Source organism: Pleurodeles waltl, chromosome 5 (assembly GCF_031143425.1).
Source record: "Pleurodeles waltl isolate 20211129_DDA chromosome 5, aPleWal1.hap1.20221129, whole genome shotgun sequence".
NCBI lineage: Eukaryota > Metazoa > Chordata > Amphibia > Caudata > Salamandridae > Pleurodeles > Pleurodeles waltl.
Window position 1 is genome coordinate 1,712,545,288 of NC_090444.1, and position 24,715 is coordinate 1,712,570,002.

The 24,715-nt window shown below is 44.8% G+C and overlaps 1 protein-coding gene across 1 annotated transcript in view; it reads left to right on the forward strand.

The window, feature by feature from the left end:
- LOC138296694 (adhesion G protein-coupled receptor F5-like) overlaps positions 1 to 24,715 on the forward strand; it is a 1,174,222-nt gene that overhangs the window by 49,607 nt on the left and 1,099,900 nt on the right. The window lies entirely within an intron of this gene.

Consider the following 24,715-nt stretch of genomic DNA (forward strand, 5'->3'; position numbering starts at 1 on the left):
ATGAGGGTGGCCTTGCAAAAAAGGGCACTTTCTCACAACTGCTATATGTCCATATTTAAGAATAGAGGTGGTCAAAGATGAAGTATACATTATTCTGTATTTTTTATCTCTTTTCTGACAACAACCCGAGGCTATAATGATTTATCTTACTTTTTATAATTTCAAGCCCACTGAACAAGGGAGGATAGATGGAGAGGACATTTTAACCTATTAGGATGAAATACATGGTGCATTATTTGAAATGCCCAAACATCATTGAGCCTGCTGTTCCATGCTAGCTTCAGCATTTCTTGAGTCCAAGTGTTCTGCCCTGGAGCTAGTCTGGGTGATCAGTGGCTGTTGTGGTGCTCAACTTCAAGAATCAGGTCAGTTACAATAGCCTGTTCACAAGGATGAGAGGGGGTCTAGCAAAGGGTTCCAAAGATCTATTGAGAATATGTCCATCAGCATGTATGCTTAACATAGGGCAGTAATCGCATGTGCTGGTTTAGTTAAAGGACCCTAAACATAGGATCCTTATTAACACAGGTTTCCTCAGTATAAGTAGCCTAGGAATTATGGGTTCTGACCATTCCATATCCACTATACATTCAGGGGCAGATTTATGAAGAGTGGAACTGCACATAGTGCAGCGCCACTTTTCTTACGCTCCTCAGTGTCCTAGTCTAACGTCACCATGTGTGCGCCGTATTTAAAATACAGTGCACCATGGCGGTGGTTGGGGAACTAGCATCATAATTTTTTATGCTAGTTCGGTGCTTGGAAGGGCTAGCAGCAAAAAAGTTGATGCTAATCCTGCAAAGCACCCAGAGGCCCATTAAAACCAATGGAATCCTCCTTTTAACGCCTGCTCTGAGCAGGAATCAAAAATCCCAGAAAAAATGATGCAAAGGAATCTTTGAGATTTCTTTGTGGCATTTGTTTCAGCCCCCCCCCCTAATGGGGGAATGCCCATCTTGCATACATTATGCCTGGCGCAGGCATAATGTGGCGCAAGGGGTTACAAAGTGGTGCAATGCATGCATTGCACCACTTTGTGAATATAGTGTAGCGTTTTGGCCTTCTAGTGCCACATTAGCATAAAAAACATGACTCTAATGTGGCGTTGGAATGGCGCTAAGCCCACTTAAATCTGGTTCTTAATATTTCTGAGTGCATTGAGGGCCCATTGGGCCGTATGCGACTGAAAAAATGCTTTTTTCTATGTACCAAAGCAAAATGTGACTCAGTAATTTGTTTACCTAATCGCAATTTGCTATTGCGATTGGGTATTAGGAATGGGCATGTTTAGGATGTCCCTTCCTAATACCAAATCGCACTGGCATGTAGGAATATTTTGCAACCATAAATGCAGTCCCACAGCATTTTCAGTTACCACCAACTTCAAGTTGGTGGTAACACATTCTCAAACAGGAAGGGCTCACCAAGGACCCCTTCCCCTTTGTGAATGGAAGCATAAATATTTTTTCAGAGCAGAAAGTGGTTCCACAAACCACTGCCTACTCTGAAAAAATTAAAAGAAAACTTTTCATGTTTTTGTTTGAAATTCACCCTGTTTTCCTTTAAGGAAAATGGGCTGCATTAAAAAAAATCTGCTTTATATAAAAGTAGTCACAGACGTAGTGGTCGGTTGTCAGCAGCAGGCCACCATCCTTGTGAGTGCGGCCATTCACAATAGGGTCACAAATTGCAACCTTCCTCATGAATATTGATGAGGTAGGTATTTGCAACACCATTGTGAATCGCTAAATGTGTATGAGCCACATTTGTACATTTAATTTTGCGAGTCTCTAATTGCGACTCACAAAAAGTCGCATTTAGAGACTCGCAAAATGAAATGGACATGCATCTGACCTTAAACTCTTTTCTTTGTGAGGCCGGCATTGTAACTACTATGGGTAGTGTGTGCTGTCAGGTATACAGGCTCTTGAAAAGCACTGCAGAAATCCAGTTACTATGAAAACATACTTTGGGGTACAGGTTTAGGGGGCTGAAACCATACTCGCGCTGCAACCACAAACCTTCCCAGGATGAGGTACAAGCAAACCCCAAATTGACCTGTGCTAAATTGACCTAGGTGTGCATAGAGATATATATATATATATATAAAGGTTACAGGGACGTTATAGTTAGGTTCTGAATTTACTCCTACAAAAACATAGAAATAAAGCAGTTATAGTTAGAATTCTGTTAACACAAATGTCTTAATTAATATTTATTAATGAATGTTTATGTACTTTGAATAATGAATTTGGTAGAAAATGAATAATGTAGAAAATAATGTGCATGCTTGAATTGTGAACTCGGAGCATGGCCACCAGTATTCACAAAAAGTACTAAGAGAATGACTAACATATGCAAATAGAGAAAATATATTAAAATAATGTAGTAATGTGACATATTGAAGGATATAACCTGTGTCTTATTAACTGTAGGCCTTAACTTAGAGAATGTCTTGTCCTAGTCTTACCAGAACTCATGTGGAAGCTCTATTCCTAGCATTTAATGAAAAGTGCTGACAAAATGAACTAACCATGAACTGATCATTGTTTAATGAAATTTGCTTAGCTGAAACTTCCACGTGAACTGACGAACAGGAGATGATGGAACTAGAAATGTAACGATTGGTGTGTAAAGCGCGCTGGATGTACTTTGCCAGGACTCTAACAATAAGGACTCTGACTGGCGAAGAAGATGCAAAAAAATGTATTCCATGACGAGCATAATGATGAGAACATCGTACAGTGAACCAATCAACGAAATGTGAACTGTGAAATATCTGAATTTATAGATTTGGTGTGTAAACCTCATTGGCTAAGTACACAACATACGACTAATTGACCAGTTAGAAATTAGGGGATAGTCTGGGTGACTTTGATATAACAACGTGACAGAGGGAAGAGAGTTCAGATGTTAGGAGAGAGGATTGCGAGAGCAGACCTCGTATCGAAATTGCGTTACCACAGAGGTGCCTTGAGATTCTGTCATTGGGCTCAAATTCTCTGACTTAGAGCCTGATGCAATGCTAATCGACTGATGACCTGAGGACGAAGACTGATGCTGTTGCTGATCCATACCGTCTATAGGTAGATATGACCATGTGACTGTATTGCATTTTATGCGTTTCCTTTCTAGGTTCCAACTGCACTGTCTATATAGTATTCTTAGATTAGATGTTTTTCTCCAAATTCGTGTTTCCAAAAATTGTTTTTCGCATGACGCTGTAGGAAAGTACCATCTTCCTTGGCATGTTACCCCCATTTTTCACATGTATGTCAGTATGTTTTTGCCTGTCTCACTGGGATCCTGCTGGTCAGGACCCCACTGCTCATAGTTTGTGGCCTAATGTGTATGCCTGTGTAGTACCTAACTGTGTCACGGAGGCTCTGCTAACAAAAACCTCAGTGCTTATACTCTCTCTGCTTTTAAGTGTATCACTGTAGGCCAGTGACTTCATTAACCAATTTCAATTGGCATAACGGACCACCTTATAAGTCCTTAGTATGTGCTACTTAGGTACCCAGTGCATTAGGGTTCCAGGAGATCCATATGGGCTGCAGCATTTCTTTTGCCACCCATAGGGAGCTCAGACAAACCCTTACACAGGACTGCCACTGCAGCCTGCGTGAAATAGTACACACACTATTTTACAGCCATTTTCACTACACTTAAGTAACTTATAAGTCACCTATTTGTCTAACCTTCACTTGCTGAAGATTAGGTGTAAAGTTACTAAGTGTGAGGGCACGCTTGCTCTAGCAAAGGTGCCCCCACATAGTTCAGGGCCATTTCCCCGGACTTTGTGATTGCGGGCCGCCATTACACGTGTCCACTACATATAGGTCAATACCTATATGTAGCTTCACAATGGTAACTCCGAATATGGCCATGTAACATGTCTAAGATCATGAAAATGTCCCCCCATTCCAAATATGGTATTGGGGAGACAATTCCATGCATCCTGGAGGCTCCACCATGGACCCCCAGTACTGCCAAACCAGCTCTCTGAGGCTTGCACTGCAGCTACAGCTGCTGCCACCTCACAGACAGGGTTCTGCCCTCCTGGGGTCTGGGCAGCCCAGTCCCAGGAAGGCAGAACAAAGCATTACACCCTCTCCCTTTGGAAATAGGTGTTACAGACTAGGGATATGTAGCCTCCCCCAGCCTCTGGAAATGCTTTGAAGGGCACAGATGGTGCCCTACTTGCAGAAACCAGTCTACACCGGTTCAAGGACCCCTTCTCCCCTGCTCTGGCGGGAAACTGGACAAAGGAAAGGGGAGTGACCACTCCCATGTCCATCACCACCCCTTGGGTGGTACCCAGAGCTCCTCCAGTGTGTCCCAGCCATCAGCCATCTTGCTTTGCAGGGTGTGGCGGCACTCTGGAGGGCTCTGAGTGGCGAATGCGAGCAGGTGATGTCAGAGACCCCTCCTGATAGGTCCTTAGCTGATAAGGTAGCCAATCCCGTTCTCAGGGCTGTTTAGGGTCTCTCCTGTGGGTTCTCTTCAGATTCTGCTTGCAAGTTTCCTGCAGAAATCCTCTGCAACAACTTTAGCATCCTCTGACCTCGGATCAACCGCAGCCTGCTCCAAGAAACGCTGCAACTGCAACAAAGTGTCTACAAGAGACACTTTTCTTCAGCAACCTCAGCTCCAAGTCAGCAACAGTTTCCATGGTGTGCATGCTCTGGGGACTCCCTGTCTTCATGCTGCACCAGAAGGACCGAAGAAATCTCCAGTGGAGTGACGGCGTCACTCCCCTGCTCCAAGCATGCACCTTCCAAGGTGGCGACTGGTACCTGGGACACCTTTCACAGTAACAAGCGTGCCCCTAAGGACACAGAGGGTGGACATCATTGCCATAGACTGTCCTGAGGTCCTGCTGATGCAATTTGGAGGAGGTGAGACCTTGCCTTCCCTGAGAACGATGGTACCCCTTTGTTTTGTGTCTTCTTCCATCCTGAGGCATCTGTGCACTCTTTGCAAAATGTCTTCATGCACAGCCTGGCCCAGGTCCCCAGCACTCCATCCTATGATGCTCAACTTGCTGAGTTGTTCACCGGCGGCGTGGGACCTTCTTTTTTATTGTGCTGCATCAACCACGTTTTGCACCTCCTTTGAATCCAGATCCTCTGGCTTCCGGGGGTTCTGGCTGGCATCCTGAGGGCTATCTAAAGTGCTGACAGCCCCCTCTTCCTTCTCACACAGAGTTGAGGCCCCCAGATCCCGTCTGGGTCCATTTTGAAGAAAAACGCACTTTTGCCATAGCCAAGGCTTGTTGGTGCCTTCCAACATAAAATCTCATCTGTGATGATATTCACGCCGTGGCACATTTTTTGCATCATGCAGGAACCCACTGGCATCTTTCTAGTGTGCATTTCTGCAGTCTTCAACTAACTCTTCTTTTGCACCCTCTTCTGGGGTGGCAGGGGCTCCTGTCCTTTCTGGAACTTCTTTCGACTTATGAACTTCGTCCCCTTCCTTTTCAGGTCTTCAGGTCCAATAATCCAGCAGTTGTTCTTTGCAGACTTGGTTGGCTGCTGCAAAATCCCCAACATGAGGTGTAGTGTGTCCTAAGGAAATTTGCAGTACATTACTCCTGCTTTTCTGGGCTCTGGGGTGGGATAATTTACTTACCATTACTGTATGCTTACTCTCCCAGCGATTCTGCACACACTACACTTGTCTAGGGGGGGATTTGTGATTCACATTCCACATTTTTAGTATATGGTTTGTGTTGCCCCTAGGCCTATTTTCTCCCATTGCATTCTATAGGATTTCCTACTGTTTGCGTTGTCCTATGACTATTTACTTGTCTAATTTTGCTGTCTAGTGTATATATTGTGTATAATACTTACCTCCAGAAGGAGTATTGTCTCTAAGATATTTTTGGTACTGTGTCACCCAAATAAATACCTTTATTTATGGTAACACTGAGTATTGTCTTTACTTGTGTATCAGTACAGTGTAACTATAAGTGGTATTGCATGAGCTTTGCATGTCTCCTAGTTCAGCCTAAGCTGCTCTGCTATATCTACCTCTATCAGCCTAAACTGCTAGAACACTACTACATTCACTAACAAGGGATAACTGGACCTGGTGTAAGGTGTAAGTACCCAAGGTACCCACTACAAACCAGGCCAGCCTCCTACAGACGCCCCACATGCTAATGCTAATCTGGGTTAGATAAGGCTTCTCTTACATGACAATGATTGACGGACAATTCTGCTGAAGTTCTGTCACTAATTGGGTTATTGGGGTTGATCTTCTTATTGATTAGTGTTGATGCTCTAGAATATACTTTGATTAGATTATGTTTATGGCATCTCTGACTAAATGATTGCTGATTTTATTGAATTGAATTGAGTTTTGAACTAATCTCATGACTTAGTATTGTGACAAAAGGGCAATAAAACGACTAAAACGTATTTTGAGGTGTGATTATTCATGACTGAAACGTCAAGGTGTGATGATTAATTTGGTATTCCTGATTAAGTGACTAATGCTTGTCTAATGTTTTGAATTTATGCATTGATTACTGTGTATATTGGTCACATCATAGCTAGGATACTCCTTGCGAATCAAAAGGCTCATCGACCTGTAAGCATGACCTTGTAAGTTTACTTATTAAGGACTGATGCGCTATCAGTTTTTGGTAGCAGCTTGTTGGTTAGTTTCCTTGGAGAACTAGTTATGTGGTGACCAGTGGTTATGGTAGTAGTTTAAGTTAGGTTAGTTATTCATTCTTATTGAGATTTGGATTTTGTTTCTGAAATGGCAATTGTAGCAAGAATGTTGTTCCCTTGAGCCCAGAAATGACTTCCCCAGATCCTGTTAGTTGTGTTGGGTATGTTCTTGGTGTTCTAGTGATAGTGTATGAGATAGGTTGCAAATGCACAGCTTATGCAAACTACAGGTGAATTGTGATGTATGTGAGAGATTTAGAGATTCTGCGTACTTCAGATAAAGTTTAGTAGGAGTGTGCGTACTCCGCAGTATGAGAGTAGGGAAGTCATCGAACTTCACATGTGTATGGCGTTTTGTGCTAAAAAATTGTTGACCCTGCGTGGTCTAAGACGCTGGAGTATGTTGACAAGTGTAGGAGACACTTGTTTATATGTTGTAATCTTTTTGGTTTAGTAGGTTGATTGGGCGTGGTCAACAAGTTGGTGTGTGAATCAAAAGTGAGTAAGGGAAATTTCGACTGAGATTTGGTGAGTCCTATGTGCACCAGGACAGACCCATTGATCAGTTGAATTTTGCTTGCGAATCTGGAAGACTGAGAAAGAGGAATAGCTGCATGAGTGAAAGTGCCATCAGTGAAAATCTGTAAGATCTCTCAAGCGATTGTGTTACCTTTCCTGTAGTAAACCAGCAGATTTGTTTTTGGGTCTTGGTTTCGATTAGTGCTCGCAATATTTTGCATTAATTTTGTGAGATTCTCAGTTGAGGAGGACAAGCCACAAAACGTTGTCATCCACAGTACGTGTGAGTGTGACGTCACGGAAGCCATGCTGGGATAGGATGGTGTTGGACCTGGCTTTTTGACAGGGACATCCCCAAACTTTTTGCCTCCTTCCTCCTATTTTTTCTGACCTGTTGTTGTTGGCTTTTGACCTCTGGGCACTTTACCACTGCTAACCAGTGCTAAAGTGCATATGCTCTCTGTGTAAATTGTACTACTGATTGGTTTATCCATGATTGACTATTTAATTTACTTGTAAGTCCCTGGTAGAGTGCACTACATGTGCCTAGGGCAGGTAGATTAAATGCTACTAGTGGGCCTGCAGCACTGGTTGTGCCACCCACCTCAGTAGCCCCTTAACCTGGTCTCAGGCCTGCCATTGCAAGGCCTGTGTGTGCAGTTTCACTGCCACTTCGACTTGGCATTTAAAGGTACTTGACAACCCTAGAACTCCCCTTTTTCTATACATAAGTCACCCCTAATGTGTGCCCTAGGTAACCCCTAGAGCAGGGTGCTGTGTGGGTAAAAGGCAGGACATGTACTTGTAAGGTTATATGTCCTGGTAGTGTAAAGCTCCTAAATTCGTTTTTACACTACTGTGAGGCCTGCTCCCTTCATAGGCTAACATTGGGGCTGCTCTCATACATTGTTGAAGTGGCAGCTGCTGATCTGAAAGGAGCAGGAAGGTCATATTTAGTATGGCCAGAATGGTAATATAAAATCCTGCTGACTGGTGAAGTCGGATTTAATATTACTATTCTAGAAATGCCACTTTTAGAAAGTGAGCATTTCTTTGCACTAAAACCTTGTTGTGCCCTTCAATCCACGTCTGGCTAGGTTTAGTTGACAGCTCCTTGTGCATTCACTCAGACACACCCCAAACACAGGGTACTCAGCCTCACTTGCATACATCTGCATTTTGAATGGGTCTTCCTGGGCTGGGAGGGTGGAGGGCCTGCCCTCACACAAAGGACTGCCACACCCCCTACTGGGACTCTGGCAGACTGGATTGAGCTGAAAGGGGGCTTGGTGCATTTCTGAGACACTCTTTGAAGTCACCCCCACTTCAAAGGTACAACTTAGTATAAAACAGGGCCTCTGCCCTACCTCATCAGACACTTGCTGGAGAAGAAACCTGAACCAGAAACTACATCCTGCCAAGAAGAACTGCCTGGCTGCTCAAAGGACTAACCTGTTTGCTTTTCTACAAAGGACTGCTGCCTTGCTGTTGGCCTGCTGCCTTGCTGAACTCTAAAAGTGCTCTCCAAGGGCTTGGATAGAGCTTGCCTCCTGTTCCCTGAAGTCTCAGGACCAAAAAGACTTCACTCTTCCTCTTGGACGCTCCGTGCGCGAACTTTTCGACGCACAGCTTGTTCCGCGGCAAGAAAAACGCCGCACACCGACGCTGATCAACGCGACGCCTTCGGGACGACCGAAACTTTTACGCACGGCCTCGCAAGGACAACGCCGCTCGACTTCCCAGGAGAAATCGACGCGACGCCTGCCGTGAGATCAAAACTTTGACGCACGGCCTCGCAAGGACAACGGCGCCCGACTCCGCAGGAGAAATCGACGCGACGCCTGCCGTGCGATCAAAACTTTGACGCACGGCCTCGCAAGGACAACGCCGCCCGACTCCGCAGGAGAAATCGACGCGACGCCTGCCGTGAGATCTTAATTTCGACGCGCAGCCCCGCAGAACGACGCGCAGCCGGAAAACAAGCAGGAAAATCCACGCACAGACCCGGGACATCTGGTAATCCCCGCGACCCACAGAAAGAGACTGTCCGCGCGCCGGAAAACGACGCACCACTTCCCCGCGTGGAAAATAACGACGCAAGTCCGTGTGTGCTGGGGAGAAATCGACGCACACACCCTTTTTCTACGCACCTCTTCCTTTGTGGCCCTCTGAGGAGATTTTCCACCAGAAACCAGGTACTTTGTGTTTGAAAGAGACTTTGTTTACTTTCTAAAGACTTAAGACACTTTCCATCACTTTTCAGTGATATCTTTACAAATTCGTATTGCAACTTTGATCGTTTTGACCTGAAGATACCCAGATAAATATTATATATTTTTCTAAACACTGTGTGGTGTATTTTTGTGGTGTTATGCTATGGTGTTGTATGATTTATTGCACAAATGCTTTACACATTGCCTTCTAAGTTAAGTCTGACTGCTCGTGCCAAGCTACCGGAGGGTGAGCACAGGCTGATTTTGGATTGTGTGTGACTTACCCTGACTAGAGTGAGGGTTCTTGCTTGGACAGAGGGCAACCTGACTGCCAACCAAAAACCCAATTTCTAACAGATGGTCAGTGAGAAGAGTCCCGCACGAATTGGCAGCCGTCAATGAGAGACAATTGGTTGAGTGCGTGGGTGAAGGGAATCCTGGGAGTAAAAGTCATTTCCTGATTTGAATCGAATAACACAACAGTAGCATGATGAAGTTTTTCAAAGCATTTAAGAGTGCCCTAAATGGAGATATGTATATTAAAGCGACTGTAGGGGAGGCTACCCCACAGGCAAATTCTCCGGCTTACATTGTAATAGAGGAGCGAGGTGTCACGCCATGTCTTTGGCTAAAGCAATGGTGCAAATTAACAGAGAAACAGGGAGCTTTAGCTTTTCCTGAGCATTAAACGTTTAATTTGAGAATTTCGGACCAGTTACGAATGTTGCTGTATGAAAAAATACCACTTCCGAGACCAGCACAGTTTGAGGCATTAGTCAAGGATCTTATTACACAGATGCTGAGGGACCGACCTCCACCATATGTGGTGCATGGGGGGGTATGAGTACTAGTTCTATTCTAACAGCCCCAGTACAAGCAACAGGCACAGTGAGTCCAGTACAGGTTAATGGTGGGCAGACACCCAGTGTGATGCAGGGTGACCCTAGCGGGTTGACTACTTCGGTGGTCAAGACACAGTTGCATCCGCCACGATATAGAGAATTTATCCTGAAGTGCGGTTTCTTGAGACAACCTCAAACTTAGTGGTCCCACAGAGCAAGTGGTTCCAAGACCATTGTTGGCCCAGACTGAGCCGACTCCGATACTGAGACCCCAGGCACAGCCGCAAGGTATGCCGAGGTTTACACCAATGACAGGGACACATTCAGATTTGACTTCGGTAATGAATCAGAGTATGGGAGTTATTCTTCCACAGAATGCAGGTGCTAGAACAGCCCCAGATGCAATATCACTACCAATTACTGTTAGTCCAGCGGTACCATTGTTTGCGCAGAAAAAAACAATCACAGGAGAACAGGGTGAGATGTCTCAGATTCTAGTGAGGAGGGGGATAAGTGAGCAGGTTCAGGTAGTCTCTTCCATGGGTCAGACCTTTAAGGGATCAAGGTCCTTGTTGGATCTCAGTCCACTTGCTGCACTTCCTAATGCCATAAATGGTTCGAGTGTAGGTCAGAGCTTGAAGTTGTTGACTCCACAGACTCCAAGTACTTTGGCAAAACAGGTGCCATCACTAAATGCAAGTAACATTATGTTACAGGGATTGACAGCATAGCAGCTGAATGAATGGTTAGACAATTTGAAAACACCACAACATATTTCTAAAGGAGAAGAGCAGATTGATTGTGTTAGGCTGAGTACAGAAGTAATTGAATTAGTTGAGGGATCAATGGGGGTGAATAGATTAGAATCCTAAACTGAAGCAGAATTGAGATACCTTTGTCCCAGAATTACGAGAGAGGTGGGCAAGGTGCATCAGAGATTGACAGATCTGGCAGAAAAACATGACATAGATATCGAGAAAACAAAGCACTTGAAAAGGAGCTATAGATTAGATTTCGAGGCAAAGGATTTTGAACACATGAGGTCAGCCGGAATGAAAGCACATCTTAAATAATTGCTGCAGAGTGCACAGATTTGGGGAGAATTAGAAAAGTGGGAAGGCAGATGGGTGAAGAAATGGGATAAACGGAAACAAGATTCACAAGAAGGGTCTGAAAGTGTACAGAAAGATAAGGATCCAGTAACATTTTTACCAATGAGGGAAATTCCAGGATGACAGTTTGTTCATGTTCCTTGGCATAGGAGTAACATTCTGTCATTCATGAATGATTATCCAAAATTGAGGGAGAAACCGGTCGAGTGGCATCAGCAGACAGACAGGTTTGTGAAACTTTCAAAATGTCTATGGGAAGATCTGAATACCTTGTTGGAAATAGTGGTTCCAGCTGACTTGTGGGTCGAGTGTAAGAGGGCAGTAGATTGGCAAACAAGTGAGCCAGAGAGGGACAGAAGCACAGGTGCACCATCTCCTGAAGTAATGAAGCATTATTATAAGGTGATTGAGTTCCTAAAGACGAGAATTTCACCTAAAATATTGATTGTCAGAGAATCGGTTGGACAGCGCAGGAGGTAAAGGAGACAATACATGCATATTATGAGAGATTGTTAAAAGCATTCAAGGAAAACAGTGGCAAGGAAGCGATCAAGCCAAAAGACATGTTTTACTTTGTGTTCAGATTTGTAGAAGGGTTGAGACCTGAAATAGGTCAGATGATTAAGAGTAATTTGATTTGTTGGCAAGCAAAGCTGAATGATGAGATGTTGCAGTATGCAAAATACTGTAGTGATGAAACTGAATTGAAGCAGAAATTGTTAAAAGAGAAAGCCATGGTGATGCAGATCAAGGTAGCCCAAACAGGAGTACAGGGAACTTTTGTGCAGCAGATACCACAACAGCAGGGAACTGTTATGTTCCAGCCTCAGGTGAGAGGTAGGAGACGTGGAATTAATATGAACCGTGGTTCAGATTTGAATACTGTGGTGTTTCAGAATGGCGTGCATGGGATGAAGAAGATGTTATTGTGTCACCTTTGTGGGGCCTTGGGACACTGGAAGCGGGAGTGTCTGACGATGGTGCAGGAAGGTATTGTTCAGCAGAGTGGTCATGTCAATACATTGCAAAATATAAGAGTACCCAGAATGCGAGGCCCTAATCTAAACTTTCAGAATAGCATGAATCAGATGCAACATTTTCAACCTATGCAGCAGGTACAAGTGCCTTGTGCACAGATAACACGGTAACAACCGATGCAGCAGCAGGTTCCCATGGTACCTAGACTGTGAATGCAGATACCTCAAGCCTCGATGGAACAGCAACAGATGATGCTTACTCAACAGGTCACAGGTCAGAGACAAGACAGAAATAGTGACACAGTGCACCAATTCCCACTGCACAGTGAGAATGAAATAAATGGTGAATGGATGAGCGATAGTTCAGATGAGGAGCCATGTGTGCTTGAAGCGTCCTTAGAAGTAGATCAGAGAGGGCCCTATGTGAAGGAGAAGGTGATGGGTCACAAGAATTCACTTCTGGTAGACACAGGGGCTACACTCTCAACAGTAAGGAGGGCAGAAGTTCCGAATTTACCTCTTTCAGGGAGAACGGTCCAGGTGGTAGGAGTAGCAAAAAAACATTTAACTAATCTGATTACAGAACCAGTGCAAGTTGAGGTTGGTAACTTCCAGGGATTACACAAGTTTGTGGTCTGTGATTCAAGTCCAGTAGCCCTACTGGGAAGGGACTTGTTGTGTAAAACAAGGTGTTCAATTACTTGTTCAACTGATGGAATAGAGATCAAGACAAATAGCGATGATGAAGAAGACCCAGCTCCAGAGACTGAGTGTGAGAATACAAATGAAGAGTAACCCTTGATTGAGTTTTTTCCAATGTTCACAGTAAAAGAGCTACATGCAGACTTGCAGGGAACAGTACAGGAAAACGTGTACGATTTAACAGGAAAAGAAGTGGGGTTAATCAAGGGGTGGAACCTATTAAAGTCACTTTGAAGCCAAATGCAGTGTTTCCACAGCGTCCACAGTACAATATGGCACAAGATGTCTTCATGAAAGTAGTGCAGATAATTGGAGACTTTGTGAAGCAGGGAGTTTTAAAAGAAGTGTTGAGCAGCCCATGTAATTCATCGATAATGGGTCTAAAGAAGCCATGTGGGAAGGTGCGAATTGTTCAAGATTTGTGAAAAGTGAATGACATGGTGGTCAAGTGTTGTCCCATAGTGCCAAATAATGTTTCAGATACCATGTGATGCAGAATGGTTCACAGTGGTTGATTTGTCACAAGCTTTCTTCTCCGTGCCTCTTCGTGAGGATAGTCAGTTTCTTTTTAGTTTCAAATTCCTAGACATAGTCTACAGCTGGTGCAGGCTTCCTCAAGGGTATACGGAGTCTCCATCCTTGTTTAATAAAATCTTGAAAAATAATTTGGAGTCATTGGAATTGCCGTTCCAATCAACTCTGGTGCAGTACATTGATGATTTGTTGATTGCATCCAAAACAAGGGACGAGTGTAAGTACGACTTGATTGCCCTATTGAATCATTTGGGAACGTTTGGTCATAAGGTGTCACCATTGAAGTTGCAGTACTCTCGGAAAGTAGTAAAGTACTTGGGTCACCAAATTGAGAAAGGGTTGAGGAAAATATCCAGAGAAAGGATCACAATGATATTGCAGAGAAGTCCTCGGACTTCACAGAGAGATGTCATGATGTTTCTGGGAATGGTGGGTTATTGCCGACAGTCGATTCCAAATTTTGCTGAGATCTCAAAACCATTGCAGAAGCTGACACATAAAGATGTCACCGATCCCATAGCTTTAGACCAGAAACAGATGAAAGTGTTCGCTGAATTGAGAGAGAGTTTGTGCAGAGCTCCGGCATTGGGTATGCCTGATTATACAACACCATTCACATTGTTCTGCCATGAGCGTAATGCATGTTCATTGTCTGTTTTGACTCAGATCCATGGAGGTGCTCATCACCCGGTAGCACAATTTTCAGCTACCTTGGACCAGGTTGCAGCAGCCTCACCAGGTTGTTTGCATGCAGTAGCTGCAGTTGGTCAAAGCCTTTCACAATGTGAAGGAGTAGTGATGGGATATCCCCTGATGGTAATGGTTCCTCACTCAATTGAGATTTTACTGACGGAAATGTAGTACTTAACAGGTGCCCGACTGACAAGGTATGAGACGAGTATTTTAGGTGCTCCTAACATGACACTTAAAAGATGCACAGTGCTGAACCCAGCACTTTACTTCCAAGTGACACTGCTGAAATTGAAAAAGAGGAAGACATTGAGCATGATTGTCTTGAAGTGACTGAGCTGTGCACAAAACTGAGACTTGACATTAGAGATACTCGATTAGAGGAAAATTACCAAGTTGTCTTTGTTGATGGTTCTTGTCTCAGAGATGGTACAGGAACTTTAAGAGCAGGATATGCTGTGTGCACAATTACAGGTACCTTAGAAGCCTCCTGGCTTCGAGGAGTATATTCTGCACAAGTAGCAAAGCTGGTAGCTCTTACTAGAGCGTGCCATGTTTCTGCCAGACTGAGAGTCACTACTTACACGGATAGCCAATATGGATTTGGAATTGTTCATGATTTTGGTCAATTGTGGTCTCAGGGAGGTTTCATGACCTCTACTGGTTCACCAGTAAGAAATGGCGAGAGAATTAAAGAGTTGCTGTATGCAATACATTTGCCTGAAGAGATTGCCGTGGTGAAATGCAGTGCACATCTAAAATCCCAAGACTACATGTCACTGGGAAATGGATATGGGGATCAAGTCGCAAAAATTTGCGCACTGAACTGTATATCATTCAAGGACAAGTGGGAACTGATGTCAGAAGAAGATACTACATGTGCAAGCTTCGCATTAATAGTGATTGATACTTTATAAGAGTTAAACATTATTCAACATACAGAATAATGTTGACAAAGAAAAGAAACGGCCCTGGTGTAAGATGAAATGCGTTCAATGGCAGGATGAGAAATGGGTATGTGAAGAAGGTCAAATGGTCTTGCCAAATAGCTTGCTGTCACAAATGGCAAAATACTGTCATAGTCAGGCACACATTGGGAGGGATGCCATGGTTTGTCTGCTCAAAATTGATTGGTTCAACCCCAAGTTCAGACAATCAGCAGAAGCAGTATGCCATTGCTGTGTTATTTGTCAGCAATTAAATGCGGGGAAGGGGACCGTGGTGAATTTGAGCCACATTGGAAGAGCAGGAGGTCCATTTAGCAGGATGCAATTGGATTTCATTGAAATGCCTGCGTGTGGACGTTTGAAGTATGTGTTGATGATTGTGTGCATTTTTAGTCACTGGATTGAAACGTACCCTGCACGAAGGAATGATAGTCTCACAGTAGCGAAGCTGTTGCTTAGAGAATTGATACCACATTTCAGATTTCCGATCTCTTTTGAATCAGATGGGGGAACACACTTTATTTAATAATGAAGTGATTAAACTTTTGTGTGCACAACTAAACATTGAGCAGAAGTTGCATTGTAGCTACCGCCCTGAAGCATCAGGACTAGTGGAGCAGATGAATGGTACCTTAAAATCAAGAATCATGAAAATGTGTGCAGCTACAATTTTGAAATGGCCAGATGCATTACCTTTGGTGCTAATGTCGATGAGAAATACACCTGACTGGAAGAGAGAATTGTCGCACCACGAGATCCTCATGGGCAGAGCAATGAGGTTGCCAGCAGTTCCAGCCAATCCACTTGTAAATATTACAGATGATATGGGGTTGGACTACTGGAAGGGTCTAGCTGATGTGGTTCGCTCTTTCTCTCAGCAGGTGGAGGCCACCACACTGCCACCAATTCATGATCCAGGTCATAACCTGAGAGCCGGTGACTGGGTCATTGTCCGAAAACATGTTCACAAGATGTGTTTGGAGCCACGTTGGAGAGGGCCTTACCAGGTGATTTTGACAACCACAACAGCTGTGAAGTGTGCAGGAATTCTGAACTGTATTCACGCGAGTCACACGAAGAAAGTGGCATGTCCACTGGATCATGAAGAAGCATTGTTGAGAGCACCAGCAATTGCAAAGCAGGTTGCAGCTCCAGGACCAGAGAAGGAACATAGAGAATCTGAAGTTGAACCAGAGCTTGTAGGAGATGGTTCTACCACCTCTGTAAGAGACGAAAGTGAAGAGCTACTGGAGGGTGCAGGAGAACCTATCCCGACTGATGCAGCAGGAGAGTCTATTATAACTGATACAACTGAAGAGCCTAGCTCAGCAGGGGTTTTCCCAGAAGCAGACAGATCCGAGAAGCAAACAGAGCAAGAGTTAGACCCAGAGTGGGAGGGAGTTGAGCTGGATCAAAGTCAAAGCTATCTGACTCCTCTTGAGCCTGTTGCAAGTCCATCAAGAGAAAACACCATTGAAAAGGAAAAAGAAAAGAGCCCAATCCTGAAAAGCATATTGATAAAAGGAACAAGAAAAGGAGATAATTGGCCAGAATTGCAAGTAGAAAAAAGTACGGTAGTGGTTATAGCTCAGACAATAGAGGAAGAAGTAGATACAACAAGAAAAGAAGAATTGTGTGAAGGAGAGTAGAGCGGTGATCGAAAGTTGAAGAGAAAAAGAATAGCAAGTCGAAGATACACAGGTCCTGAATGGGCGTACGCAAATACAAATTAATGGCAACACAAGTTTATGTCTTTTTGTTTTGATAGAGGCGTTCCAAGTCGGTATTTTGAGGTCACCTGCAGGATGATTGAGGAGCTGAACTGTTGAACAAATTTGAAAAATATCTTTAAAAAAGAGGCTGTTGAAACTAACTGAAAGGGACATTGATAACCTGATTTGACATTGAAAAACCAGATGTGACAAGCTGCTAATCGATTTTGATAAAGGAAAAAGGGGTCCTGAGGGTGAAACTGAATTGCTGAAAGAAGAAATTGTCTATTTTTGAATTTTACTGCACTTTTTCTAAAGTTAATTCTGCTTTCTGATTCTTTACAGATCATGGCTGAGTTCAGTAATCAGGCTACAGATGTTAAGCACTGTAAATATATGAGCCTTGGTTTGGCAATTATGTGTGGAATTTTGTTTATAGTGTTAACTGTAGGTATGTTTGTTCTTGACGCGAAACATCATACTACTGCTTCTGAGATTACTACATTGCCGGCTTTGGAGAGGTTTAAGTTAGAAGAGAAGTATTTGCATGGCTATACTAATGCTCAAGGAGACCTTTCTTCTAATGTTTTATATTGCTTATTGAGTGAGTATGTTGAAACAATGGATGCAAAGGAGTGTCTTGTTTGTAAGCAAATTTCTTCATCAGTAGAGGAAGGATTTACTTACCATAGTCTTCCTTTAACATACGGGATAAATTGTAGTCTGCTACTAACAAGGTTTTATGATCAGGAGTCTCTTCAATATTTTTATTCTGACCATGATGTAGTGTTTTCATTTGTGCCAATTATTAGGTATTTGTGTAGAGTAGCCAAGGACCATGATATAGAGCTGGTTAGAGGATTCTTTGAGCCCACACTAACGTTTGGGACTGCTTATGCTCATCGGAATAACCTGACATGCTTGCTTACACCTTTAGAGAAAAGCTTTTTAGGTCATACTGACGATAGGAGAAAGGCATTTAAAGGAGAAATTAGAAAAAGGCTTAGAAAGAAGAACTTACAAGAATGATTAAGCTTACACTGCAATTAAGACACAAGGAAAATTAGCTTTAGATGCATTACACGTAGGGAAGCTTTGTATACATAGGCCGAAGTCACACACTGACACTTTATTTGTAGGAACAAGTGCATGTCGGCATGTGTTTTTTGTTCAGGAGTAAATTGACTTTTATGCTGAATGGTCAGGACCTTGCAATTCCAGGTATCTACTATATTTGTGGACTTAAAGCTTATTACCGTCTTTCTAGAGGATGGAATGGGACATTTTGTTTGGGGATAGTATTCCCAAAGATTTATCAAATAGAGGACTTGAAAAAGTTTCTGAAATTGAGTGAATTATATCATGAGAGACAGAGGAGGGAATCCTCTTCTGCAGTTGTGGGTGACATTTTTGGTGCAATGATTCCTTCACTGGGAGTCATCATGAACTCGATCAAAATTCAAAAGTTGTCAACTATTGTGGATAACATGCTGACAAATTTTACAGGGGCAATAATCCTGATAGATATTGAATTGGCTGTGGAGAGAGCTATGACTCTTCAAAATCGTCTTGCTTTAGACATCCTTCCAGCGAAGGACGGCAGAGTCTGTAAAATGATTAACTCTAGCCATTGTTGCTCATACATACCTAATAACAGTAAAGAGATAAGAGACTTAGGGAGTCATTCTGACCCCGGCGGGCGGCGGTCGCCGCCTGCCTGGCGGGAACCGCCATTTGGGCGCTCCGCGGTCAAAAGACCGCTGCAGCCATTCCAACCTTCCCGCTGGGCCGGCGGGAAGGGGGCCTGCAACACTGAAGCCGGCATTCGGAGCCGGTGGTGTTGCAGGTGTGCGACGGGTGCAGTTGCACCCGTCGCGCTTTTCACTGTCTGCTAGGCAGACAGTGAAAAGCAGGCTGGGGCCCTGTTAGGGGACCCCTGCACTGCCCATGCCAGTGGAATGGGCAGTGTAGGGGCCCCTAGACACCTGTTACCGCCAGCCTCTTCCTGGCAGTGACAACCGCCAGAAACAGGCTGGCGGTAAGGGGGTCAGAATCCCCTTCAGCGCCGCCATGGCGGATTCGCCCAGCCGGGGGAAAACCGGCGGGAAACCGCCAGCCCCGGTTTTCTGACCGCTGCTTTACCGCCGCGGTCAGAATGGGCAGGGAAGCACCACCAGCCTGTTGGCGGTGCTTCCGTCATTTGCGGCCCTGGCGGTCTTTGACCGCCAGGGTCGGAATGACCCCCTTAGGCCCATATTTATACTCTGCTCGCGCCGGATTTGCGTCGAAACGTTTGACACAAATTCTGCGCAAACCTAACACCATATTTATACTTTGACGCCCGACCCCACGAACGCCAAAATTCCACCCCGTGCGTCATTTTCTGGATGCATGAAACCGCCTTGCGTCAATGACATGCAAGGTAGGCGTTCCCGTCCAAAAAATGACTTAAACACCCATGCACCATATTTAGCCAACCACAAAAAAATGACGCACGGCTGGAAGGCAGAGAAGGAAAATGGGGCACAGGCCGATTTGCGTAAAAAAATAACGCCCGGGTCAGGGCAGGCTTTAAAATGGGGCAAGCACACAAGTGCTTAAGGAAAACACACAGAAGCAGCATCAGAGCTAAAAAAGGAAGACATGGAGGTGCTATTCATCCAGCATGCGCGAAGACGCAGAGCACAGGACCAACACCAACAGCTTCCACCACACCAGCAGGGACCACAAAGGCAACGCCGAAGGCAGGAGAGGATATTCTGGACCAGGACAACCCTTCAGGCCCTCAGGGAACATGACATCATCCAGAAGTACAGACTAAAGTGCAAAGCCGTACAGCAGCTGCTGCGCCACATTGAACCACAGTTGGCACCCAGCTTGCAGACACCCCACATCATTCCACCAGAGACCAAGCTGCTAGCTGTACTCCACATGTTGACAAGTGGCTCTTTTCAAACCACTGGTGCCCTGGTTGCCGGGATCTAACAACCCTCATTCTATGCCTTCCTACCCAAGGTACTTGAGGCCATCATCTCCCTCACACCCCGCCACATCAGCTTCCCCACCACAAAGCTGAAGCAGCAGGAGACCAAACAGGGCTTCTACCAAATCAACGGCTTCCCACATGTGCTTGGTGCCATTGACTGCGCACATGTACGGATTGTGCCACCTGCTGCAACCGAGAATCTATACCGCAACAGAAAGCAAACACACTCCGTCAATGTGCAGGCCATTGTGGATCACCGGGGATTGATCACCAACATCTTGGCAAAGTATCCTGGGAGTGTGCATGATTCATTCATCTTCCGCCACTGCACCATCAATCAACACTTTCAGGGTGGACGATATGGAAATGGCCTAGTTGTTGGTAAGTACAGAAACCTAGTTATATACACACTGCACAGCAAACCTGTAGGACACCCAACACATACACCACTACATTGACACGTGGCCAGGTAGACACTGAGGTTGTGACACTGCTAGTCATGTTTGATATCCTGACCCAATGGGTTACACACCTATGGACAGATGCAAATAACAACATATGCCACTCCAGAGACACAAGGGACCGATTTAAAACCACACAGTGACAATAACATGGCCTTAAATGGCAGTACAACTTGGAAGATGGATCTTCCAATATCACATCAATAACACTCAATCACCCACCCTTCCAACCAACACGTACTGTGTAAGGGGTGTGTAATGTGTTTCGCTGCAGGTCAAACACCATGAGACACATAGCATGATGATGATGACTCAAATAAATGGGACATGGAATCATTGAGGCTGTACCAACATCTCACATCACTCCTGTGTTGACATTGCCCGCTACCAATAATCAAGTGGACTGTGCTAAGAACACATATTGATGTGACAATATTGCAAGGTGCACATTGCTACACATACGGATTGAGACAATTACACATATACACAACAGATGTACATGCATATGGACCTTTTGACAGTTAAACCTTCATCCCCACAACCAAGTTAGCCACCTTACCTGGACCAGCTGCAGTAGTGTAGGAGCACGTTTGAACATGAGCCAACTTGGTGAGGGCACAAAAATAGGTTTGCATAGAACTTGTCACACAGGGGATATTTGTGCATTGTCAATTGTCAACACTTCAGTGCTGCCAACTTATGGAGGTGTGTTGTACATTGTCACCTATCCAAATCAAAGGCCCTCACTGTTGTTTAACACATGCTATTGCATATGTTGAATTGGATGGGATGTTCAGGCCATATAATGCACTGTGGAATTGATTCTGTGTGTGAAAGTATCATGTCACCCCCAGTGAAGACACATGGACACCTCTTGCACATGACATAATGCATGGGAGTACACAATGTACTGCAAGTGTACAAAAATACCGCTGATATCCGGTCAATCAGCCAAACACCACTTTAGATAATGAAACAACCCAATGCTGATGGTACATCCTAGAAGCCTAGGATTCCACACAATAACACAAACACAGATGAGTCACAGACAACACAAGAAAACAACTGCCATGCAAAGTGATAATCATGGTGCAAGCTCCCTCAAACAATTTTCACTCATTTTCTCTTTCAGCTGATCAGGGGTATGGGATCCAGTCATGGATCATGACCCCATTTGCAAACCCAAGCACTGCATCAGAGTGTGCCTATAATGAGCACATCGGAGGGGACACACCATAGTAGAGAGGACTTTTGGCATCCTGAAGTCAAGATTCAGGTGCCTCGACATCACCGGAGGCAGCCTCTTATATTCACCGGAAATGGTCTGCAAGATCATTTTGACCTTTGCCATCCTGCACAACATATGTGTAAGGAGGAACATTACCCTCTATGAACCAGACCCAAAAATGCCTGAATATGAGAAAGAGGAGGATGCTGTCCATCAATATGAGGGGAACCATCCAAACACTGCAGCAGGATTGCGTCGGAGACAACACATTGTACAAAACTTCTTTTAACTATAGTCACCATTAACACTGTCTTACCATATGGAGGTGAGCGCGTGTCCGTGTTTTTAATGCTGTTTTCACTAATTGCATTAATTTTATATAATACTTGCTGCATTTTAATGATTATAATTACTGTGGAACTGAATTTGTGTACACCTATTTTCTAAAATACTGAGAGGCCGGTTTTTAAGACATTTTATCTTAATGTGTTTTTCACTTTTTAGCTAAACGTTTTAGTAGGCAGTCTCTTTACCTTGTTGACTCTCCCCTGAGGGCTGTTGGGGCACACTTTTTCGCCGGAGGTCCTTTTTAGTTTTTGGACCCGTTTTTGCAGGAAGTTTGGGCCTGTTAGAGCCCACTTCCTGTTTCACGCCAGGGACCGCAGTTAGCGGTCTAGTTGATCTGCCTCTTCTCATAAGGGGGGATGAATGAGGGCAGCAACACAGCCGCGCAGATTGAGGTGAGCGCGAGTCCGTGTTTTTAATGCTGTTTTCACTAATTCCATTAATTTTATATAATACTTGCTGCATTTTAATGATTATAATTACTGTGGAACGGAATTTGGGTACACCTATTGTCTAAAATACCAAGAGGCCGGTTTTTAAGACATTTTATCTTAATGTGTTTTTCACTTTTTAGCTAAACGTTCTAGTAGGCAGTCTCTTTACCTTGTTGACGCTCCCCTGAGGGCTGTTGGGGCACACCTTTTCGCCGGAGGTCCTTTTCAGTTTTTGGACCCTTTTTTGCAGGAAGTTTGGGCCTGTTAGAGCCCACTTCCTGTTTCACAGCAGGGACCGCAGTTAGCGGTCTAGTTGATCTGCCTCTTCTCATAAAGGGGGATAAATGAGGGCAGCAACACGGCCGCACATTGGACGCGCGCAGCGGGCGCGCAGGTGGCGCCCCGAAGGCGTGCCAAAGGCAAGCCCATCTGCTCCCGTCCGCGCCAGAACGGGTCGGAGGGCCAGGGACCTAACACCTTGCTCTAGAAGGAACAGGTATACCATCTCTGAATTTAAACATTTCGCTGTCCCCTGGTGCACGCACACACTTATCCCTGGCATTTCCTATGCTTGGAGGTGTGCGCAGTGCAACTGGACAGCGCCTACACCACTTATGGTGGGAAAACAGAGAATCCAGGGAGCCCGGGAGGAGGGAGGTAATAATTTAGAACATGCTTCTGGCGGAGGCATAAGGGACTTTAGAGTTGTAGGCTCCTTTGCCCTCATTAATGACAGATCCCTCCCCAAACATAAATTTGAAATCAGTGAACTCATCTCCACCCTCAACATAGACTGTCTCTTCTTAACAGAAACTTGGGCGAGGCCAGACTCGGATCCTGACTTCATTGAGGCAGCTCCCATCGGCTTCACCTCTTATAGGGTAGACAGGAACACGGGCAGAGGAGGAGGCTTGGCTATTATCTGCAGGTCTGATCTCACCTGCATTTGGAATATCGCAAGTTACTCGTCAGAGGTCTGTGAAACCATGTCCTTTAAACTCCTTTATGGCAACTCCTTGGTCTCTGAGGGCTTGCTAATTTATTGCCCCCCTGGCCCCCTCACTAAGTTCCTCTCTACATGAACCTTTCTGTTGGAACCCCTTATCATGGCCCCTAAAGCAATTATCTTAGGAGATTTTAATATTCACTTTGATGATACAAGCGACCCGTTGGTTATTGAATTTCTTAACCTTATGGGGGCTTTGGACTGGGTCCTAAAGGATGGGTTGGCCACTCATAGAGCTGGCCATACCCTAGATGGGATTTTTACCCGTCCCGAGGAGGAACTTAGGGGGTCATTACAACCCTGGCGGACGGTGTTAAAGCTGCGGAAATACCGCAAACAGGCCGGCGGACAAAAAAAGGGAATTACGACCCTGGTGGTAACCGCCAACAAAGACAGCCACTTTAACACTTCGCCCGCCACGGCGGTACAGACAAACAGCGTGGCGTTCACCGCCAACAGACAGGTGGAAGACAATGTACCGCCCACAGTATTATAACCTACCAATCCGCCACCTTTTCCGGCGCGGATTCTCCGTGGATGAAAAACACGGCGGAAACAGCTTTTGCTATGGGAAAACGCTCACCTGAACACATCCCACGAGGAACAACGACTCCATGGAGCCGGAACTCCAAATCCTACCTGCCCTTGTCTTTCTGCTCCTGTACGAGCAACAGCGACGTAGGCGCAGAACATACTGGTGAGTACTGCATCTACGACACGGGGGAGGGGGCAGGCAAAAGTTAGGGGGACACCCACTAAACACCCCCACCCTCGCATATCACAACATACACACCAATGCAGTCAAAAATATCACATGAACAACCCACAATTCCCCCGGAAGAATGCAAAGACAAAGCGAATTTCGGTCAAACATTGTAATGTGCCAATATACATGACATATAAAAATATACAGAATAATATATTGAAATCTGTCATAATTATATATACAATACAAGAAGTAGTGCAGATATGTACACAACAATGTCCGTGCACCAACAGTCCAAAAATGCATGGGCGAGGCCCACAATAGATATCTGACCAAAATGCGAGAGAACACTGCCGGGGCATTAGATTGAAACACTACAGGCACCTCAGGGGGAAGGGAAGGGGGGGCACCTCAGCCGGATGAATGCAAAGCCAGATCCACGACGGGGCTCCATGCCCATTGATGTATCCTGGGGAGTTCAAAGCCACAGTCTCACAAGTCTTTGCAGTGGGTGGTTTGCCCACTGTACCATCCTGGGGAGTGCAAAGCCACAGTCTCTCAACTCTTTACAGTGGGTGGTTTGCCCACTGGACCATCCTGGGGAGTGCAAAGCCA